General features: G+C 36.0%; 2 long non-coding RNA genes across 4 annotated transcripts in view; one reads left to right on the top strand and one right to left on the bottom strand.

Moving 5' to 3' along the window:
• Nucleotides 1-4,500, top strand: part of LOC148222817 (uncharacterized) — a 99,604-nt gene extending 95,104 nt beyond the window's left edge. For both annotated transcript variants that reach the window (XR_015805388.1, XR_015805386.1), the window contains one exon: nucleotides 3,995-4,500. This is a non-coding gene — a long non-coding RNA (uncharacterized LOC148222817). The remainder of the gene's footprint in view (nucleotides 1-3,994) is intronic.
• Nucleotides 1-6,187, bottom strand: part of LOC148222816 (uncharacterized) — a 33,687-nt gene extending 27,500 nt beyond the window's left edge. For both annotated transcript variants that reach the window (XR_015805389.1, XR_015805390.1), the window contains exon 1: nucleotides 6,134-6,187. This is a non-coding gene — a long non-coding RNA (uncharacterized LOC148222816). The remainder of the gene's footprint in view (nucleotides 1-6,133) is intronic.
• Nucleotides 6,188-18,960: the final 12,773 nt, after the last annotated feature.

The following is an 18,960-nucleotide window of genomic DNA, read 5'->3' as shown; positions in this document are numbered from 1 at the left end:
TACTCCATAAACTTCGAGCAAGTTTAAAGGGGCTCCTGCAGTATAAATATAAGTGGGTTGCCTAAGATAAGGGACACTGCATGAAATGGAAAACATGAAAGCAAGCATACATTGAAACAGCCATCTGCTCAGCCTTGGAACAGGGACATTGCCGAGCTCATCTGTGCATTAGTGGTGCCATTTAATGCAGTTCCTAACAAAAAGAGTTAATAAAATTCATGACTGTAGCTGATTCACATTATAATGTCCTTCTAGAAAAAGCCTGTACCATTGCTCAGTGAATCTGTGCACAGAATAGTAATGTGCACCATAAGGCAAACTAAGGAGCCTCAGGTTTCTATTGCTGCAGATAGGCAGACTCGGAGTTTACAAGTGAGTTGGAAAACCCCTCTGGATTGGCAGCAAGAGGCAACCTGTGTTCCTGAGGCAATCACAGCCAAAGCTGTCCCCAAGCCTGGGAGCCATGTGTTCTTAATACCCAACAACTGTGCCAACAGAGTAAGCACTGAAGAGGAGGTAGGGAACAACTGCTATTTACATCACTGGAAAATTGTTAAGAAATGGGATGTAAGGTCAACGGAGTCTTAAAACACCTCATCAGCATTATCTGCTTCTATGCTCAGTTATTTTGCACATGGTGGTCCACAATGGAACCTTTCAACATTCACCTTTTGCTTAAGAGTTCACTTGCTGTGTTACTTACCAGGAGAAGTAAGTTGAAGGCACATGGCAGTACTGCAGGAAGGGTAATTACATGCAAATAGATGCTGTGAGGCTGTTAGGAGCAACCATTGTATACAAATACTACAATTTAATAGCTTACCCTACAAATCATTGCAGTTATTTTAAATCTGTCATTCTACAGAGAAATATTATTTCTATAGTCTGGCTCTCATTCTAAAGCCTTTAAGGGGTGTATTTGCTAAGAGCTACTTCCACTTCATTTACGTTATTAAATTAGGTTTCTCAAACAAATATTGTCAGTAGTATTAGTAAGCAGTTCTTGTTTCGTTTACTGAAGATGGAGCTGTGAATTGTCTGAATGAAAAATTAGAATGTTTTAACATATGCAAAAATTTGGAGGGCAAAATCCATAGCATCATCTACTTTCTCTGCTGATGTAGAGTGGTGGTTTTCCATAGTTTTATGCTTTACACAAACAGAAAGACGAGAATCTAGAAGTTTTTAAGTACAGAAAGACTGCAAACTAACATACTTCACAGTTTACAAAACACATTTAAGATGCACTTTGTTTAAGATATTTAGAAAATGCAAGATATATTAAGTAAGTGTTCAAAATATATGAAAGCGAATGGCAAAATGCTGGAATCTTTCAGATTTGGGGGGCTGATAGGCTTTGTGCATGTCTGTGTGTGCATGCATGCCTGTGCTCGTGACGTCTTTTATTCAGCTGCCAATGTAATTAACACACTACCGTGGGAGAGGAGGGTGGAGCTTATTTTCCAAATCACAAACTCCTTGTTGTTGAGCCCAGGACTGTCTCAACTGGGTGTTTCTAAACATCTCATGCTGAATTATTTAATTTGGCATAGATAAGTAAATAATGTGTAAAGAAGGGGGTCTGACCCCACACCTCCCTCTTAGCTGAGCTCCAAATGTCAAGGCTATTGGGCTTGGACAGCAAGGATACATTGCATTGCCTTACCCAAATCTTTTCTCATTTATTTTCTCCTAAGTGGCTCAGGGACCATTAATTGTGAATCAAAGTCTCTTTAGTGTTTAAACTGTGTTTGAAAATAAAACTTAGGCTCCTAAGCTACTTGGAACCTTTGGAAAATTTGATTCTTGCAAGGATTTATGCCTGTTCACTATACCCCACACATGGAGTCCCAGCACTGGAACTTTGAGTCAGAGAAATGAGGGTTTACAGAGACATTTAATTGCTGGATCTCAGGTTACATGAAATAGGTTTGAAATCACAGTCCAAATGACACCTGTGACAAAACTCTCAACAATTTTTGTATTTCATTGAAGGATGTGGGATGAAATTACAGGGGAAAATACCAAGCTTTACAGAGAACTGCATAGACTGGAGCTAAATGCTTTCTTAGTGTAACAAAAATAAATGAATTTGGCTCAAATAAAATGAATGTTGACAAGTGCTTGTAACACTGGCAGTAGAGGAGGGTTTTTTTTTTAGTAATAGTATATTAGCATTTTCTACAAAAACAGAGGAAGTAGGAGATCCAGGTTTTCTTTCTTCCTGTCTCAGGCAAATTTAATCTATATCTGTCATCGATCACTAGGTGCTGGACTGGATAACAACTCCTGTTGGCTTCTATTTAAAAGTGAAGGACAAAACACTGTGAAAATTCAATAAATGGGATCCACTCTTGAAATTAACATTAATTGAGACATAGAGGATAACAAAGCCCAGTGGAAGCTTTTACTTGCTTGAAACAAAGTCTCTGTTTCAGAAATTGTTAATTTTCTTGATTTTGGCCCTTCTAAAAAGGAAATATCAATGGAAATCTGAAATACATTCCTGGAACAAAACATGCATAAGTTTGTATTTTGTGAGTACATTTTAGATGTGACAGGGTTGAAGAAATTACTGCAAATCGATATAATACAGAATATAAACAAGCAAATATTTTAAACAACCATGACTACTAATTACTGACTTAAAGTGAAAAAAGAGACCTGAAGGTTATTCCACTTGAAAACAGTCTCCAACATAACTAGCAAATGAAGAATGTTTAATCTTTTCTCTCTTCACTGTGCGGCGGTGCCGACTAATCTGCCTTTGGTGTGTCACACTTGGCTCTCTGTCTGCTACAAAGTTTTTGCCACTGTCTTCTTGCTTAAAAGCCATACAGAAGTTTAAATATCAGTGCAAACAAATGCTTAAATGTGCCCAGCTAATCACTGAAGGCATTGTCACAGAACAGAGGAGCAATGCAGACATATCAGATGCTCTGGCAACAGCAGCATAATCCAATCATTCATTAACATAAATTAAAGCTGCAATGCTGCAGGCCTAAGGAATGAAGAACAAATTGGAAATGAGGAAGTTAAAAGAACCTGGTTTAGGGGAATCTTTCAAAGCATTGTCCTACACAAACCCTGTCTACCTTAGCCAATGGACAGGGAATTTCATTTACTGAAAAATGGAGTCTTTGAAGATGCTGATTAACAAAGAGCTCAGCCTGGTGTTACAGGCTAGAAAAATGACTAGACTAGACTTTGTTTTGAGACTTAAATAATAATGTAATTGCACCTTTTTACATCGCCTATTTTTTTTGTCTCAAAGAAATAAGTTCTCTTAGAAGTAACTAAGGTACTTCTCTGGCTTTTGGAGCCTATACATTATACTCAGTCTATAGCTTTTCCTTGCATTTCCTTCTAGTTGTTGTGAGCTGTCTGAAAGGCTGAGAAGCAGTTCAGAGTGACTGAAAGGCACGTTTGTGCTTAAAGACCAGAAATGCTGGAGGTTTTCTCTCTGTCTAGATTGCAGTATAATTTTAGTCCTGCAGGAGCTATCTGTGGCAGCACATTTTAGTAGCATGTGAAGTGTGTTATGCAGGGTGGTTCTACTGTCCCATGCAGAGAGTGAAATTCTCTTTACACTCTTGTGTCACAGGAAGTTTCCATTGTATCTGAAATTGAAAATTATCTTGCAAGCATCAGCCTATCTGAAGCAAAAAATTCTAATTTAGACCAAGTGACAGATGAAACATTTGTGTTTTGAATAATAATCTGACTGTATGGCTTTAATAATATTATTGCATATTTTATTTAGAAGATGCTTAATCAATTCGTTGTGCTAAATTCTACCTTTAATTTTCTAGAAGAATCCAAGACTCCATTATGTTATTATCCAGGGCATCTAAATACATCAAAATGCCTACATTTAGTTTTTTGATACAAAGATGTAGTTGATTGGCCAGAATTGCTGGTATTTCTCTGTTTGCTGATGTAAAAATATCTGTGTTTTCATCTATTTCTGATTTCAGTCTCCTTTTATTTGCAGCTCTTGCCACTTCAGTGAACCTACTACCTTCACAAATGCTGTATTTGAAATTATACACAAAAATCATGTATGTATGTAGTTTATATAAACTTGATTAATATTAACCAGATGAGCAAAATTATTCATGGACCTTTTAGAGAAGTTGCAATGCTTCTCAATGGAACTGTATAAATACATTAACCCCAGTGTCTGCATCTTAAAATATTTAAGTGTTTACTGAGTTTTATAAAACTTTCATTTTTCATTAATACACCTGTTTTCATGTTGGAATTGCTTTTGAATTTAGCTGAATATTTTGATGTCTCTCTCTAACTTTATGCTGCCTCTTTTCCTTCCCATTGCTTATCTTGTTGGACCTTATGAATATTTGTACAGTGTCCCTCAGGTTGTACTCAATCAAATGTTTATCATGCTGCTAATTTAATACTTTTCAATCTAGCACATATACTTCAAGAGATTTCTCCTGATGTTTTCACAATCTGAAAAAAATTATTAAAATTAAAAGAATCTATCTGGAAAAGCAGCTTGGGTCTCAGTGTTTTCTAGTTGTGAATCCCAGCTTCACTCTGTGCTTGACTCCATAGCACAGAAAGTTATATTTGCCCTCCCTGGTGGTGCACAAGAGCTTCCTCCCCTCTTGTTACAGGATGTGCTAGATAACATTTGACTGCAGTAACTGGTTTGAAAGACTTGGCATTTTCCTGCTCTTAAAGAGGAGGCTTAGCTGACTCCAAAGCCAAGAGCCTAGAGTCTGATGGGTGCCTTATAGAGAAGACAAGGATTTCAACAAGAAAGCATAGCATCCTCTGATAATGTGTCAATTTGTGCAGAATTTCAGGTTTGGTGGCAGGAAAAAGAGCTACTGATAAAAAATAATTTCTAAAGGACTCTCTGTGTAATGGCTCCTTATATTTTTGTCATCTAAATACTGATCTAACCTGACTTGGCACAGGATATAATTTCAAAACTGCACCAGATAGGAAATCATACATACATACATACATACATACATATATATATATATATATATATATATATATATATATATATATATATATATTTAGGAATAAGTGCAGTGATATAAATAGTGATAAAATGCAATGTGCTTAAGAGTCTAGGGTAAGATAAAATCTGCATAGAAACACTTAGCCATGGGATTTATTAATGATTATTCCAAGCGTGTGTTAACTACAGAAACAACACCATGAGCTACTCACTGCAAAATGATGAAGCAATCTGAAAGAAAATGTAATTATATGAATTATTAATAATGATAATAGCTTTTGCACAGATATTTCCTTTTCCATGTCTCTTTGCCTTACAAAGGAATAGTTTCATAGCTTGCAACAGCTTGAGGCTGACCAGCTGCAAGTACATAACTTTTATGCAGTTAAACATTTCAATTGCCTTGTCATTTCTTCTGGATTCTTAGCTGCCTAGGATTCCTATTTTCAGACATTAGCCCATAATTTTGATCTTGAATATATATCTAATAGTGATGCATTCTGCAGACTTCTTTCCTAAAGATTTGGGATACATTTTTTTCCCTAGGCTTATAATTTTCCTGGAGCAAGACATCACTATTTCAACAGGAAGGCAATAAAACATTTCTGAACACTAGAAACAGCAGTCTCCCCTGTAATAGATTCTTATTTATTTTTAACAGAATCAATAGTTGTTTGCAGGAACTTGCACACTGCAGTCTGTAAGTAAGGTAAGATTGAGAGTATGCAGCTGTGTCATGATTCAGGTAGTGTAATCTGATTGAAGTCTGTGGCTACTTTCTATGAAATCCACAGTGCCAGCTCTTTTAGCAGGTTCATAAGACTGACCTCTTCCCAGATGGCTCCATATATCCCTCATGAAATCCATCAATACAGTAAACTTCCTTTGCCTAACCTCTGCATTGATTGAAGTTAAGTACTACATTTGCTAGTAGAGCTCAATGAAGCTAATCATCACACAAGTGCAGCTCAATGTTTCCTATTCAAGAGACTTCAAAATACCTGAATATCATAATAATTGGTCTGCAGTTGAGTATATTTCTATCTTCATTTCAGAAGAGGACAAAGCATCCCCTTTTATACTCACATAACTCTATCATCATACACAAGTAAATAACAAAAGATTTATACTAACCTGTTGTTTTCTGTTATGAAGTGGATGCTTGAACTAAATGTCTCCCTAGCTACTCCACAACACACAGTTGCTGAGGCACGAGTAGTAGTTAATTGTATGAAAACTACTAATTTTTAGTTCCCCACCCTCTTTTCCCCACCCTAACCCTCCTCCCCCCCACCCCCCAATGAGATTACTACCAAAACTGGAGTATTATCTCTGTCTGGAACTTGACTTTAATTAGAATTTTAACTGGCATTAGAATCTAAAAGTCAGAAAGGCACAGTGCTTGTAACTTACAAGATTTTGGTTTTCAGGAGGGTAGTCACATTATTCATTCCCATTCTACTGAGATATTCCCTTGAGAAGGGTTGGGGTATATGTAAACTTAAATAAAATTCTGTTACTGAAAAGAAATTCCTAGATATGTGTATCTTTCAATGGCACAATTTTTATTTATTTTGATTTATATTAAGAGGAAAGACCTACATATTGCATGCTTTTAGAGTTTTATTACTTCTGAGGCAATAGTTATATACAAGCTATGCAATGGGATTGCTAAATGGATGTTCATAACATAGAAGAAAAGAGAATGCACTTATAGCACTGATTTGTACCTCACACGGAGATAACCAAAGGAGTGTTATGGGCACCCCTCAGGTGCATATTTCAGTGTTTTATGAAATGATGTAATGCCTTGGAGAGTCTGTCAAGGGGGTAAATGTTAAAATCAAAGCTGTACTCAGGAAAGCAGCACAGAACAAATGTACTGGATTCAAAACTTTGATGAGCTATGGAGGAAGATATCACCATAGGCCTTCTAGACTCTATCTTCCTTCTTTGAAAAATGAGAGAAGAACACTGCAAATATCCTAAGCTCAATTTTATTCTATTTATCTAATCAAACACCTCCAGCAGCAGGTCAAATCCTGATGAAAATAAATCTTCTTTGAAGGGACCTATCCTTTATTCAGTGCCATTGGTCTTTTAAAATACTTTCCAAATCAAAGGTACGAACCTCGATATTTTCCAACAGACAAATTCATGTTTGTGAAATGACATTTCATACACTTATTTAGCTAATCTATAGCATAAACACATGTGCACAGAAATGGGGAATGTGCTCAACACTAAGGGTGGCACAGGCACTGCCCCAGGTGTGGCATAGGCTTTGCTGTCACTGCTGACTGCTGCAGGCTCCCGGATAAAGAAGGGTCCTAATGACACACAGCCCTGGCTTCAGGTTACTCACATGGCATGAGATCAATGAGCAAAAACTACAAGTACCTAATTGAAAGTATTTCAGGATGTCTGAAATGTAGACAAATGGTTTATCAGAAAAGAACAAACAGAATGTTTTCATGAAGGCAAAAGGCAAATAGATTCTAACTAAGCTAAATTTAAACATAATATGATGTCATGATAACTTTTAATGAAAGAGCGATGACAAGGTATCGCAGGGGGATCCTTTTCTGACAAATCCCTTGTATTTTGTTATCTTTGGAATCTGCTTCCTTTCTTGCTCTGGCAGAAACTGGGTGTTGACTTCTAAGAAGTGTTAAATAGTCTTTTTTTTTTTTTTCCCCCCAATAATAAATAAGACCTTAGCTCAAATTTCAGGAAATATGTGATTTCCTTTTCTTTTCTTTTCTTTTTTTTTCCTTTTTTTCCTTTTTTTTTTGTTTGTTTGTTTGTTTGTTTGTTTGGTTTGGTTTTGTTAGGTGATTTTAATTATAGCTTATTGTATACTAAGTCTTTCTCTATTAACATATGAATTCAGATATTGGCAACTTATGAATGAAAAAATGAACCAATCTATCAACAAAAGGAAGGATCAACCAGGGTAATAATTCCTTTTACATAATGCTAATGATGCTTCAAATAATAATAAAAAAGCCCAAATCAACAAAACAGAAAGGCTCTTTATTAGCAAAGAAATAAATGTATGTGGTACCATGTTAGCTGCATATCACAGCATCATTCTTGGTGAAGAACTTTTCAAGTCTGGACATAATAAACCACTCTGTCTCTTCTGGATAATGATTTTCTCACATAAAAATCCTCTTTCATATTTCAACCACCTGCAATCCGGTACCAGTTTAGTGCCATGGTATCTGTCATCACAGTTATTTGCTGCAGCATCAGCAGTTTCAGCAGCAGCTCAGAGCCACAGCCTGTCACCTGCTGCCTCTGCTGACACTTGGGGTGAGGCTGCTCCATGCAGCTCCAAGGCAATGGAAGTAATGGGACCTCCAGAAATTAAAACAAATTAAAAATATAAATAGCCCCAACATGTATAAAGCTATGAATAAAAGCAGTGCCAAACTTCTCTGGAAAAAAAGTTTACTTAGTTTTACTTGGAATGAACTTGAGAATGTAATGAGTGGGAAGAAGAAAGGAAAATTGTAGTGGTGGTCATGCTGCAGTACTCCACTTTCTCAACTGGCAACAGAACTCCATTAGAATTCTGTGTAAGAGCACATGGATTTGACACCCACATGACAACAAAAATGGTACTGCACTAAGCTTTTCTGACATCCACTAAATACTGTACTGTATTAGAAAAATGAACATGAATATTTCAGATAACAAGCAGTAATAAAAGCTGAGGAATAATATAACTATAAACAAAAGTTAGCCAAAGAGCAGGGGAGAAAGGAAAATGCTTTAATTCAGCACTTTCAGAAATTCAGAATTTTTTAAAAATTAAATTATTTTTAGCCAGTTACTCTGAACGATATAACCAGTTTCCATATTCTCATAAAATTTTGTAATTTAACTGAGACTTCATTATTACACAAAATAAAAATCTAAATTCAACAAAATTAAAGCTTACAATTGATTTCACTGAAAGTCCCTTACACTTTGAAGTAGGTGCCCTAAATATCCTCAGCTTGCAGAACTGAACCTGCTCACTGAACAGACCATATTCTTTGTAAGCCTCAGATTTGGATGAATATAATGTATTTATACACCTGGAAGTATTTTGTGCAAACATTACAATGACTTCAGTTCCAACTGTCAAGTTTAAACTATAGCTATTTGTGTACATATTTGTATCATGTTTTAAGAAAGCAGTAGCTTTTTCAATGTTTATATGTTGGGAAAAGTATTTCAGACTAGCCATGTTTCTAAGTCAGCTGTGTAGCTGGTTTAGCATTTACAATATAATGGCTTCTCTCCATTCCACATTAATATATGTTAGTGAAATAACATGGATAAGACTAAAAGTCTTTGGGGTAACAGTATTTGTTGATTTAAATGTATTTTCTTCACTAAAAATACTGAAATCTCAAAAAACTAGAGTGTGTCAAAAGCAAAGCTATATGTCACATTAAAAGCTGTGTTTTGTCAGAAGGGTTTTTGCTTATATAATCTATTTTTAGTTATGTTAAATGACTATGATGTGGACATGTAACTGGGGCATGAGCATCGTATTTATTTCTTATTTAAATTTACAAAATTAAACACATGACTTGCCTGCGTACACCAAAAGTGTGCAAATGTCTGTGTGCATCAAAAATGTTTCTGTGCAACAAAAATGTCTGTGTGTATTTGTTATTAAGCAAAAAAAAAAAAAAAAAACCAACTAATTTCTGTGATCTGAATGTTGCAATGAGTTAATTAGATTTACCTTGTATAATAGCTTAACTGTAATATCAGTGCACTCTGACAGCATTACTCTTTCACTCACTGAATTCCAAAGCTGCATATGGAGGTAAATCTAGATTGGTTTATTCCCTTTGGCCTAGAGGAGAATCTCCATCATGCACAGTTGATGGGCTTATGCCATCCAGTGCCAGAGCCTTAAACCTGTCCCACAGGGTGCCATGGGCCAGGGAAAGGCTGGTCAGTTCTTTAACAATATTTGAGACCAAGACATCCACCAGGGGAGGAATAAATACCAGAGGTGCACCAGTTACATAACTTAGGTTACAACTTTCATTCCATTTCTGACACAACCTCCCTCACCAGCCTTCACCTCTCATTCTCACCATACTAAAATTACATTTCTGAATATCAGGATCCAAAAGCTGCTATATAGGTGTATATGAAATGTATGGATTAATGTGCCATATAATGGACAGAAAAAAGAACTCCCTAATCACCTGGGCTGAGTGAATGAAGGAAGACATATTTGCCTGCCATCTATTAATGTAAATGGTGCAGCTAATTTAACAGTATTAGACCTGAATCATCGTGCTATTATTCCAGTTTTACATCACTGTGAAACTGGAAGTGAATCATTAATATCAATGAAATTATACCAGTGTCAGCCATAGAGTAATCTGCTGAGGGGATCAGGTTCATTAATTTTAATAATTTATGATGCAGTGTAGGCTACACAATTTTACTAAATCTGATTTTATTTAATGTGACTTACTGATCCTTGCATGTATTACAAATCATCCAATGCATTTGATATGTCTATTATAAGCTGCTTCTGAGGAAGCATGACTTTTTAGCAGAGTGTACTAACTTCCAATTTTATCTGGGAAGACTGTTGACCTGATCACTAAAATGTTCTCCAAAGTGCTAGATTCTGTGCAATGAAGGTATGTTTTGGGAAACCACCTTAATCAGAGCAGTCTCTGCTTCACTTTCCACCTTGCTTAGTACTGTTAACATCAGCAGGAGTGGGCAGAACTGAGGAACCAGAGCTCTATGAACAATTCATCAGGAGAGCATCTATAGAGTAGCTAAAAGGCTGACTTAGTGTGTTTTATGTCTGTTGTAAAAAATCAGAAAATTTAGCTTCAGCTTCCTTCCAGACATAGGAAGCATAGACCATATACACCCTGTTTAAGTTAAAATTGTTTCTCTAATTCAGTTGAGCTACCAAAAAATGTGCATGAGAATCAAATCAGTACCAACTGATCTTTCAAGTCAGTGGAAACTTCAACTTATTTCCCTACACAATATATTGAAGATAGTCATCCTTTGTACCTCCTGCTATCCTAAGAATGGATTTGAAGGTTCTGCATCTGCTCTTACAGATATGGTTTCTTGTCATGCAGAAATTTAGGTAGCAAATCCAGAAAGTGCACGAGAAATTAGTCTGGATAGAATATCTGCTGTGACCTGGGGTTTTCCTGCTGCCTCCCTTCTTCCAGCCCTGGGGAAGGCTCCTGTCCTTGTAGCTGACCCATCAGAAGAGATGGATGTGTGTCGGTGCTGCTGCCTCCCCAGTGCACAACTGGGTGCCCAAATGCACATCCATCCTCATCAGCTGTTGAAGCTAATAAGAAATAAGCTCAAGAATGCTTAATTATCAGCAGATGGAAGCTAACCTTTTATGTTAGCTATTGAAGATACTGGTGCAGGAGAGTATTTCCCCTGGATGCTAGCAATCTATATTTCTAGATCTTTCTGGAAATCTTTCTGGAACTCTGCTTCTGACATATACAAAGCATTTATCTGAAATTATTTGGCTGATATTCATGTGGTTACTCCTCCATTGTTTTGGTATACTCTGACTTCAGTACTCTTTCAGTGTAACAGGTTTACCTCTGGGGTTTTTCCTTATTATTTCAATGCCACTTCAGTAGACTTCTCAGATTAACAGGATAGTTACTGTCACTGTCTTGTTTATTCTGTGGACCTTTTATAAAAACCCTTTCTGTGCTTTGGCTGATGCCTGCATTTATAGGGACAGAATAACACTTAGCAATATATCTTGCACCCTGGCATATTTAATTAGTGTGTCAAACTTGTGCTTGTACTTCTATTTCTATTTCTAAAGCAGAGGCACTTTGCTCATAGTTTGGTGTCAGAATGCATGAAACCTCCTTGGCAAAATGTGAATTAGAACCAGCAGCAAAATGAATGAATGATTAGCATTGGGCATGGATCCAGTGTTTGACATTCCACTCATTAGAAAGTCTACTCTAATTAACTTAATTGGAATCTACTGGGTGTGCCATTGATGGATTTGCTTGTCACCACAATTTTGTTTTATGTTCCATCAAACTCATTGCTGAACACATGATGTATGCTGAGATTACCTTGTAAAGACCTAGTTCTTCAGAGGGATCTGCAAATTGCTGCCTCTTGCTCCCACACGGGGACTTAATGAAGTCAATAGGAGGCAGGGTGCATGCTACTGAACTCCTTTGCATAAAAATTATTTTCTCATAGTCCATATGAGTTACACATGACATATAACTTTGCATTTATCTAGCACTTGGGGATTTCAAATGATCTTCTAAACACTGAGGAATCAATCGAGCCACTTTTCCTGATGCTAATAGCACCTTTTCCTGCAAGGGGTCACTGGAAGTACTCAATAAACTCATTGGGGCTACTCAATACATCATCAGAATCTGTCTGTAATTAAGTGAGCCTTGTAAAAACACTTATAAATAGAATTATATGCATGTTCTGACTGGTATGCTGGGAATCCAATATTTCTATAACCATACAGTAAATGATTAGCAAAACCAGAATGAGACCAAGGTTCTGTTGAATGAAAACAATCTCTGCAAGTTGCCACTTGAATTATTAGAACTACTAACTTGAAGGATATTATTCTTTTATCTATAATCCAGACATAGCCATCTCAGCTGAAGCTAGAGATTTCACAAAGAATTTTTGTTTTTCAACTTGAAGGTGTACACCTGTGCTGACTTTTCAACTACTTTATATGCATATGCATATTTCATTAGATCAGAGCACTCATAATGGTGGGCAAATAATCTATTTCAGCTCTAGAAAATAGCATTCATATTAAATGTAAATGGGAAGTTGGATTTCCATTACATTTCTCTGGTCTAAGGCATAGAATCCTGTAAACAAAATGGAAGGAGACATACGTTAAGGTTTGAAAGCATGAAGTGGTTAAATGGATACCAGTGGAAGGAAAATTTTCATGATGGGGTAGATATATAGACAAAGCTAAATCTCTTTTATTAAAATAAAATCTGTGGTCTTACTTGGAATGAAACACATATCCCCAGAGAAGTTTAAAGAATACATGCAGCAAAGAAAATACCGTTGTTGCCTCATGAATAATGGGGCTTCAACAGATATCCTGACAATAAGTATATTTTAAGAAACACTATTGTTTAAAGCAGTCTGTTGAAAGATTAAAAGAATTTAACATTTCATTTACACTGTCTATTTTTTTTCTTATACCTTCTAAAAACAGCCCTATAGGAAGTATTACTGTTTTTTTAACAGAAATTTCATAAGAACAGAAATCCTACTCTTGTCATCAGTTGTGATTATTAATATGTGACTATGGAAAATTTCTCTTTACCTAAAGTGAGTTCTGTGAAACTAATTTACATTTATTTAAAAGTATTGTGGAGATTTACAAATATTGTGCTGAGTGAGAGAAGTTAGTGTTGTCTGATGATGCAAATAGAAAGTGAGGTAGAAATTTCTGCTGACCTTGGTGGTTTATAAGCCACTCTTTGAGACAGAGAATTAAAAAGAAGAAGAAGAATTGCAATAATCACTGCAAAATAAAAATGACCTCTTATTTAATCTGTTTCTATATATATTTAAAAGAAAATAATGCAAGTGTTTATATAGTGCCTGCCTCTAGAACTGCTAAGGGATTTCAGTTTCAGCAAATATAAAAATGTATTTCAAAAAACTCACTAACCCTTTTCTCATACTGAGCACATCTAAGGCAGTTTGTGGTAGCAAGTGCACCACAAAGCCTGCAATGTTGGAGTATGCCCAATTTGATTAGAATGATAAACTAGTTTTGCTGGAAAGTTAAGTTTTGGTGGACTACAGTGGAAACGAAAGACTAAACAGAAGGAAAGAAGCCAAAGCATATTCCAAAAGTCTTTGGACTTATATTTTTATATTCTGTTAAACATACAGTGAATAGCCAGAACGCTCAAATTGATGAAGAAGTGATTCACATTTTTGTGACAAGTATAGTTTTAATAACTGAACTCAGTGGTTTTCTGTTTCATTAAAAAAACAGCTTCTTCTTAATAGCTTTCCTTCATCAGACAAAATTTAACATTTTAAGGTTCAGTGAAAAAGAAGGTGGTTGAACTTAAGCCTTCCTATGGGTCATGCATCTTCCAGTAGTGACTCCCAGCCTTTTACTTCACTGGCCATTTATGACATAATAGATTTTTGCAGGCAATTGAGAAATCGAGCAAAAAACAAACATAACCCATACACTGGCCTGGAAATGCAAATTCACAAAACTGTATTATATATAAAAGCATTGTGTTCTAAAAAGTAATTTTCCAAGTCTATGTTACAAGACTAAACAGAAAAAATATCACAGAAAAGGAGCATGAATTTATCATTAAAAAAAAATGAAAGAAAAATAAAAATAAAAAAGAAAGAGGGATCCAATTAAGATAATTACCACAGAAAAGTACTTTTATTTTGCAAGTCTCTATCTGCAAGTCTCTCTGGAAGTCTGCATCTTCTGAACTTAAATGTGTTTTGCAATCTGTTTGTATTTTTTTTTGTTGTTTTTGTTTGGGGGTTTTTTTGGGTTTTTTTTTTTTTTGTTTGTTTTTTTTTACTTGGAGCATATTTGTAAGGAACACAGAGTTGTTTTTACTCTTTAATTTCTTGTTATACGTAGCTTGTTTCTGAATAAAGTGTGAATTGCAAAAGAGGCCTGGGTCTGGATCAGCTAAAGATCCATTGCAATTATTTGCTTCTTGACCTTCTGAGGAGCTCCCACATTTTTCAGTTTCTGAAGACTTTCTGCTTAGGACAAGTTTTCTAGCAGGATCTGGCTCGTGTTCTCTCTGCCATCAAGAAGAAGATTTTCATTCTTCCTGGTTTACTGGAACAACAGAGTCACTGTGGGGAGACACATCTCTTTCTCAGGGATGACACCTCAATTTTCCAATAGCAGAAGGCATTTGCTCTGGAATTTTATTTTGGCTCCCATCAATACTGGATCTCACAGATATCCTAATGTACAAGTGTTAAACAGTGCAACACATAAAAGCAGGGTTTAGGGTTTGTTTGTTTTTGCTTGTTTGTTTTTTTATTTGTTTTAACTATTCTGTGAAAGTTTTAAGCTCAGAAATTGTCCTGAATCTTGCTACGTTAAGAGTATTAACACTGTATATTGACACTGTGGTTACTTTAGGTTTTTCTCAGCTAATGCCACTGTTAAAGAGACCTTAGAAATGGGCTACAGTTTTGGGATAGCACAAATCTAGACAATCACCTTCAGTACCCCAGCATTTAGGCTGATAGGGCTTATCTGTGCTTTGGTCAAAAGAAATTTAGACCATTTGTTAAGTGTTAGGTTTTTGACATAGTGTCAGCAGAGCTGGCAGTCTCAGTGGCTTAAAATGTACACAGGCAACCAATCATGCTGATCAGGGAATGACTAGAAATAGCGTGAGAGGTTTGGAGTACAATAAGGGTCTGTGCTCCTTATTGATAGCTCTTCCTAGATTGCTTTTTCCTATTTGTACTAAGAAGCAGAAAGAAAAATGACAGAACCTCATCTGGCAATTTATATAAGGTATAAACATATACAACATATATAAATCTTAGTCTGGCAGTTAATGCTATATATATATATATATATATATATATATATATATATATACATATATGTAGGAGATTTCTTTTAGTAGGCTACTCTTCTAAAAACCATCATGCTCCCTTAAAATTCCACATGGACATTTGTATTCCTACATCATGTCTTGTACATAGTCATTCAAGTTTGCCTGTAAATAAAATTTCTTTGAAAATTAACCTTCTGTTAACTTGTTAAGATTGAACAATTAAACTACAATTAATAATTTGTGGTCATTATTCATTGAGTCCATACTTGTAATCCAAGTGTTGCCTCATTTTACTTGTCAGAAAGACACAGTGGGAAAAATTATCTATTTTTTTATATATGCATAAATAACCATATATATATACGTAGTCTACTTTTTTACAGCCTTTTACAACTCTTTTTCTTCTCTTCCTAATCTCTCCCCAGCCCTCAGAAAAAGAAAGATTTATTCACAAATTCATAGAAAACAGTTACCAAGGTCACCTGACTCAGAGTTCAATTTTGGCCTTGAGCAGGGATAGGGGTTTAAATAAGTTGGTGTATTGCATCATTAAAAAATGCAGGTTTGCAGTGCCAGCACCTCATTCCACTCACAAATTCTGGCTTTAGAACACTGTAATTCTTGATTTATACAAGATCTCCTACATTCTGAACTTATGTCCATTTTAAAGCTATCTTGTAACTAAACTCTCACACAAATGGGACCATTTCTTTCCCCAAATGTCATAAATTCAATTTCTGCTGCTTTAGACAGCCTTTTTTTGAGAACATGACTATTAACCATTTTTATATTTTTTCAGTCTTTGCTTAATATGTTTTAAGTTAATGCATTCCAATTTAATTCACTTCTGATAGTAAAATCTGCAATAATACATTTATAATGTGTTAGATTTTACAGACTTAATAAACACAGACTTCTTCCACAGCTTAATAAACTTTTAACCTCTCAGCTAAAATAGGTATTGTACAGTAGCAATTGTCTCTGTGCCATTGTGTGGGAGCCTACCTGCATGGCTCAGTGGGGAATGAGAGGCAAGCACTGGGGAGGTGAACTCCCCTTGGTTAATCCATGGGAAATAAATGTCTCAGAGTGGCTTCACTTGGGTCCATTGGCTCATTCCCTGCAGTCTGAGGAGAAGGCAAAGCACAGCTCCTCACCTGGGACAGGTGTGTTAAAGAGAGTGAGTGACATGACACTGCTTTGTGGTTCCTGCCATGTGAGACAAGTCTGTGTTTCCTCAGCATCTCCAGTGCTCTGTGCCATGTGCACCACAAACTACACAAGGGTAGACAGCAAGTGAAGTTATCCTTGCAGGATTACACCCAACAATCATATTATCAGGTTTTCTTCCAAACTGTAAGGGAATATCTGCTAGGTTCAAACTGAATAAATAGCTCCTGGCTTGTTGATATAGCAGAGGAAAGAAACCCTCTAATTTATCAGAGTTTATCACATGCATTTATCCTTATTTTTTCTTTCCTTTTTTTTTTCCCCAGGATAAGTATAGGAGACTCTGCATGGTGAATTTATGCCTGTTTGTATGAAAATTGGATAAAAAACTGGGTCAAAGTACTATTCTTAGCCACAGATGAAATGCTACTGACTTGTTGAAAATCCATTCTAATCTATATGTTCTTGTCCATCAGATTTTGAACCATGGTGCCAAGCAGTTTAATGTAAATTGCTCTACTTTAAACACACTGTTTTCTTAAAGTTCTCTAAAGCACATACCACTTGTACAGAAGAAGTTGCATTATGTGCAGCATATAAAGAATTCTTGTGGAAAGGTCTGTTTATCTCATCAAAGTGAAATGATATCTGTGTGGACATAATGTATATAGTAAAAATATATATATGTACATATATATATATTTATACACAGTATCATGTTGCATGTTAGAATGCACTTTACAAATTGCCCAGAATTTAAAAAATAATTTTCAGTATGACATACTGCCAACTAAAACATGGCACTGTAGCTTAAGACTTGGTGTTATTTTGCTATTTCAGTTTCTCTTCTCTTAATAATGAGAAAAACAATATTGATTTTGGATATACCCATGAAAGAATGATGATTAAGAATTACAGAAATCTTTTGTCCCAGCAAGGTCCTTATAATTCTCATGAAATTTTGACCTAGTGTACTTTGTTACCTCATTAATATAGGCCAGCAGTAAATTGTGGGTTGGCACACTGCCCAGCATAGCACCACGATCAAGCCTCTGCTTTCTAGTAAATTAGAACCCAGCTTTTTATATCTGAGGTACACACATTTATGGAGACATCAGATATGAAGTCATCTTTCATTTGCCATTTGCTTTTTACATGACTGGCTTTAAACTAGGTCATGTAAAGGAAGTTATTTGTGGAATCAGGAAGACCTCCACTAAATAGACCTGTAAGGTCCTTTCAAGAGCAAGGAGGATTTGCTGAGATACATCTGAATGAACACCTGAAAAGGACCTAAGCTCTCACTTGGGTAATTATAAGATATGTGAATCAATATATGTGGGCTCACAGGACCATGCATCTTTTCTGCATGACCACAGAATCCATGACAGCACTGAATCCTGTTGAAGAATCAGGACTAACCCTCTCAGCAGCAAAGCACATTAACAAAATTAAACCACTGGAATGAAACAGGGAAAAATCACACCTTTAAAAATTGTTGGAAACACTTCAATCCATTACTTGTTGTATTCTGGTGATTACCAGCAATTTCTTAATCACAGTTTGTGTAATTACTTGCCATTTGCTTGTATTTAAAAAGAATTAGCTCAGATTGTTTTTAGCAAGTCATCAACATTGCTTAAAAAAAGTAGTTAAGCAGACAGACTTACAGAGTTTGTGATAGATTGCCTTTCGTGATGAGTAGACTTGCAGATATTTCATAGCAGCCTTTTCACTCCAGGTAGTTATGCAACAGAAAGCAACAGTTTCCAGAAATTGTTCTTTTCCTTAGATCTCTTCTGTATTTCAGTGGCCTTTTGGCTGTAGCTTTCTCCTCAGTATGACTACTGTAATGAATATAGGGGCATCAAGGGAAAGTGATAACATGGCTCCTGTAAATGTGCACTTGTGACTAGTAACAATCTGGGAAAGGCAGTCCTGGAAAACTGGACTGCAAGGAAGCTTCACAGATTTCTAATCACACGTGTACTCTTCCTCTTAAATTGGGTAGGTATGTTCTGCAAGCCTGTGCTTTTCACTGGGCCTAGGCAATTACCAGCAGTCCTACCCCATAGAGGTAATTCCCTTAGAAACATCTTGGCTTCTCAAAAGAGAAGTAACCTCTGATACCCTTGATGCTGACACCCATCAGTTGCTGCCACT

This window comes from Sturnus vulgaris, chromosome 9 (assembly GCF_052056855.1).
Source record: "Sturnus vulgaris isolate bStuVul1 chromosome 9, bStuVul1.hap1, whole genome shotgun sequence".
Lineage (NCBI taxonomy): Eukaryota > Metazoa > Chordata > Aves > Passeriformes > Sturnidae > Sturnus > Sturnus vulgaris.
The sequence above is the reverse complement of the archived record's forward strand: the minus strand, read 5'-3'. Positions and strand labels throughout refer to the sequence as shown.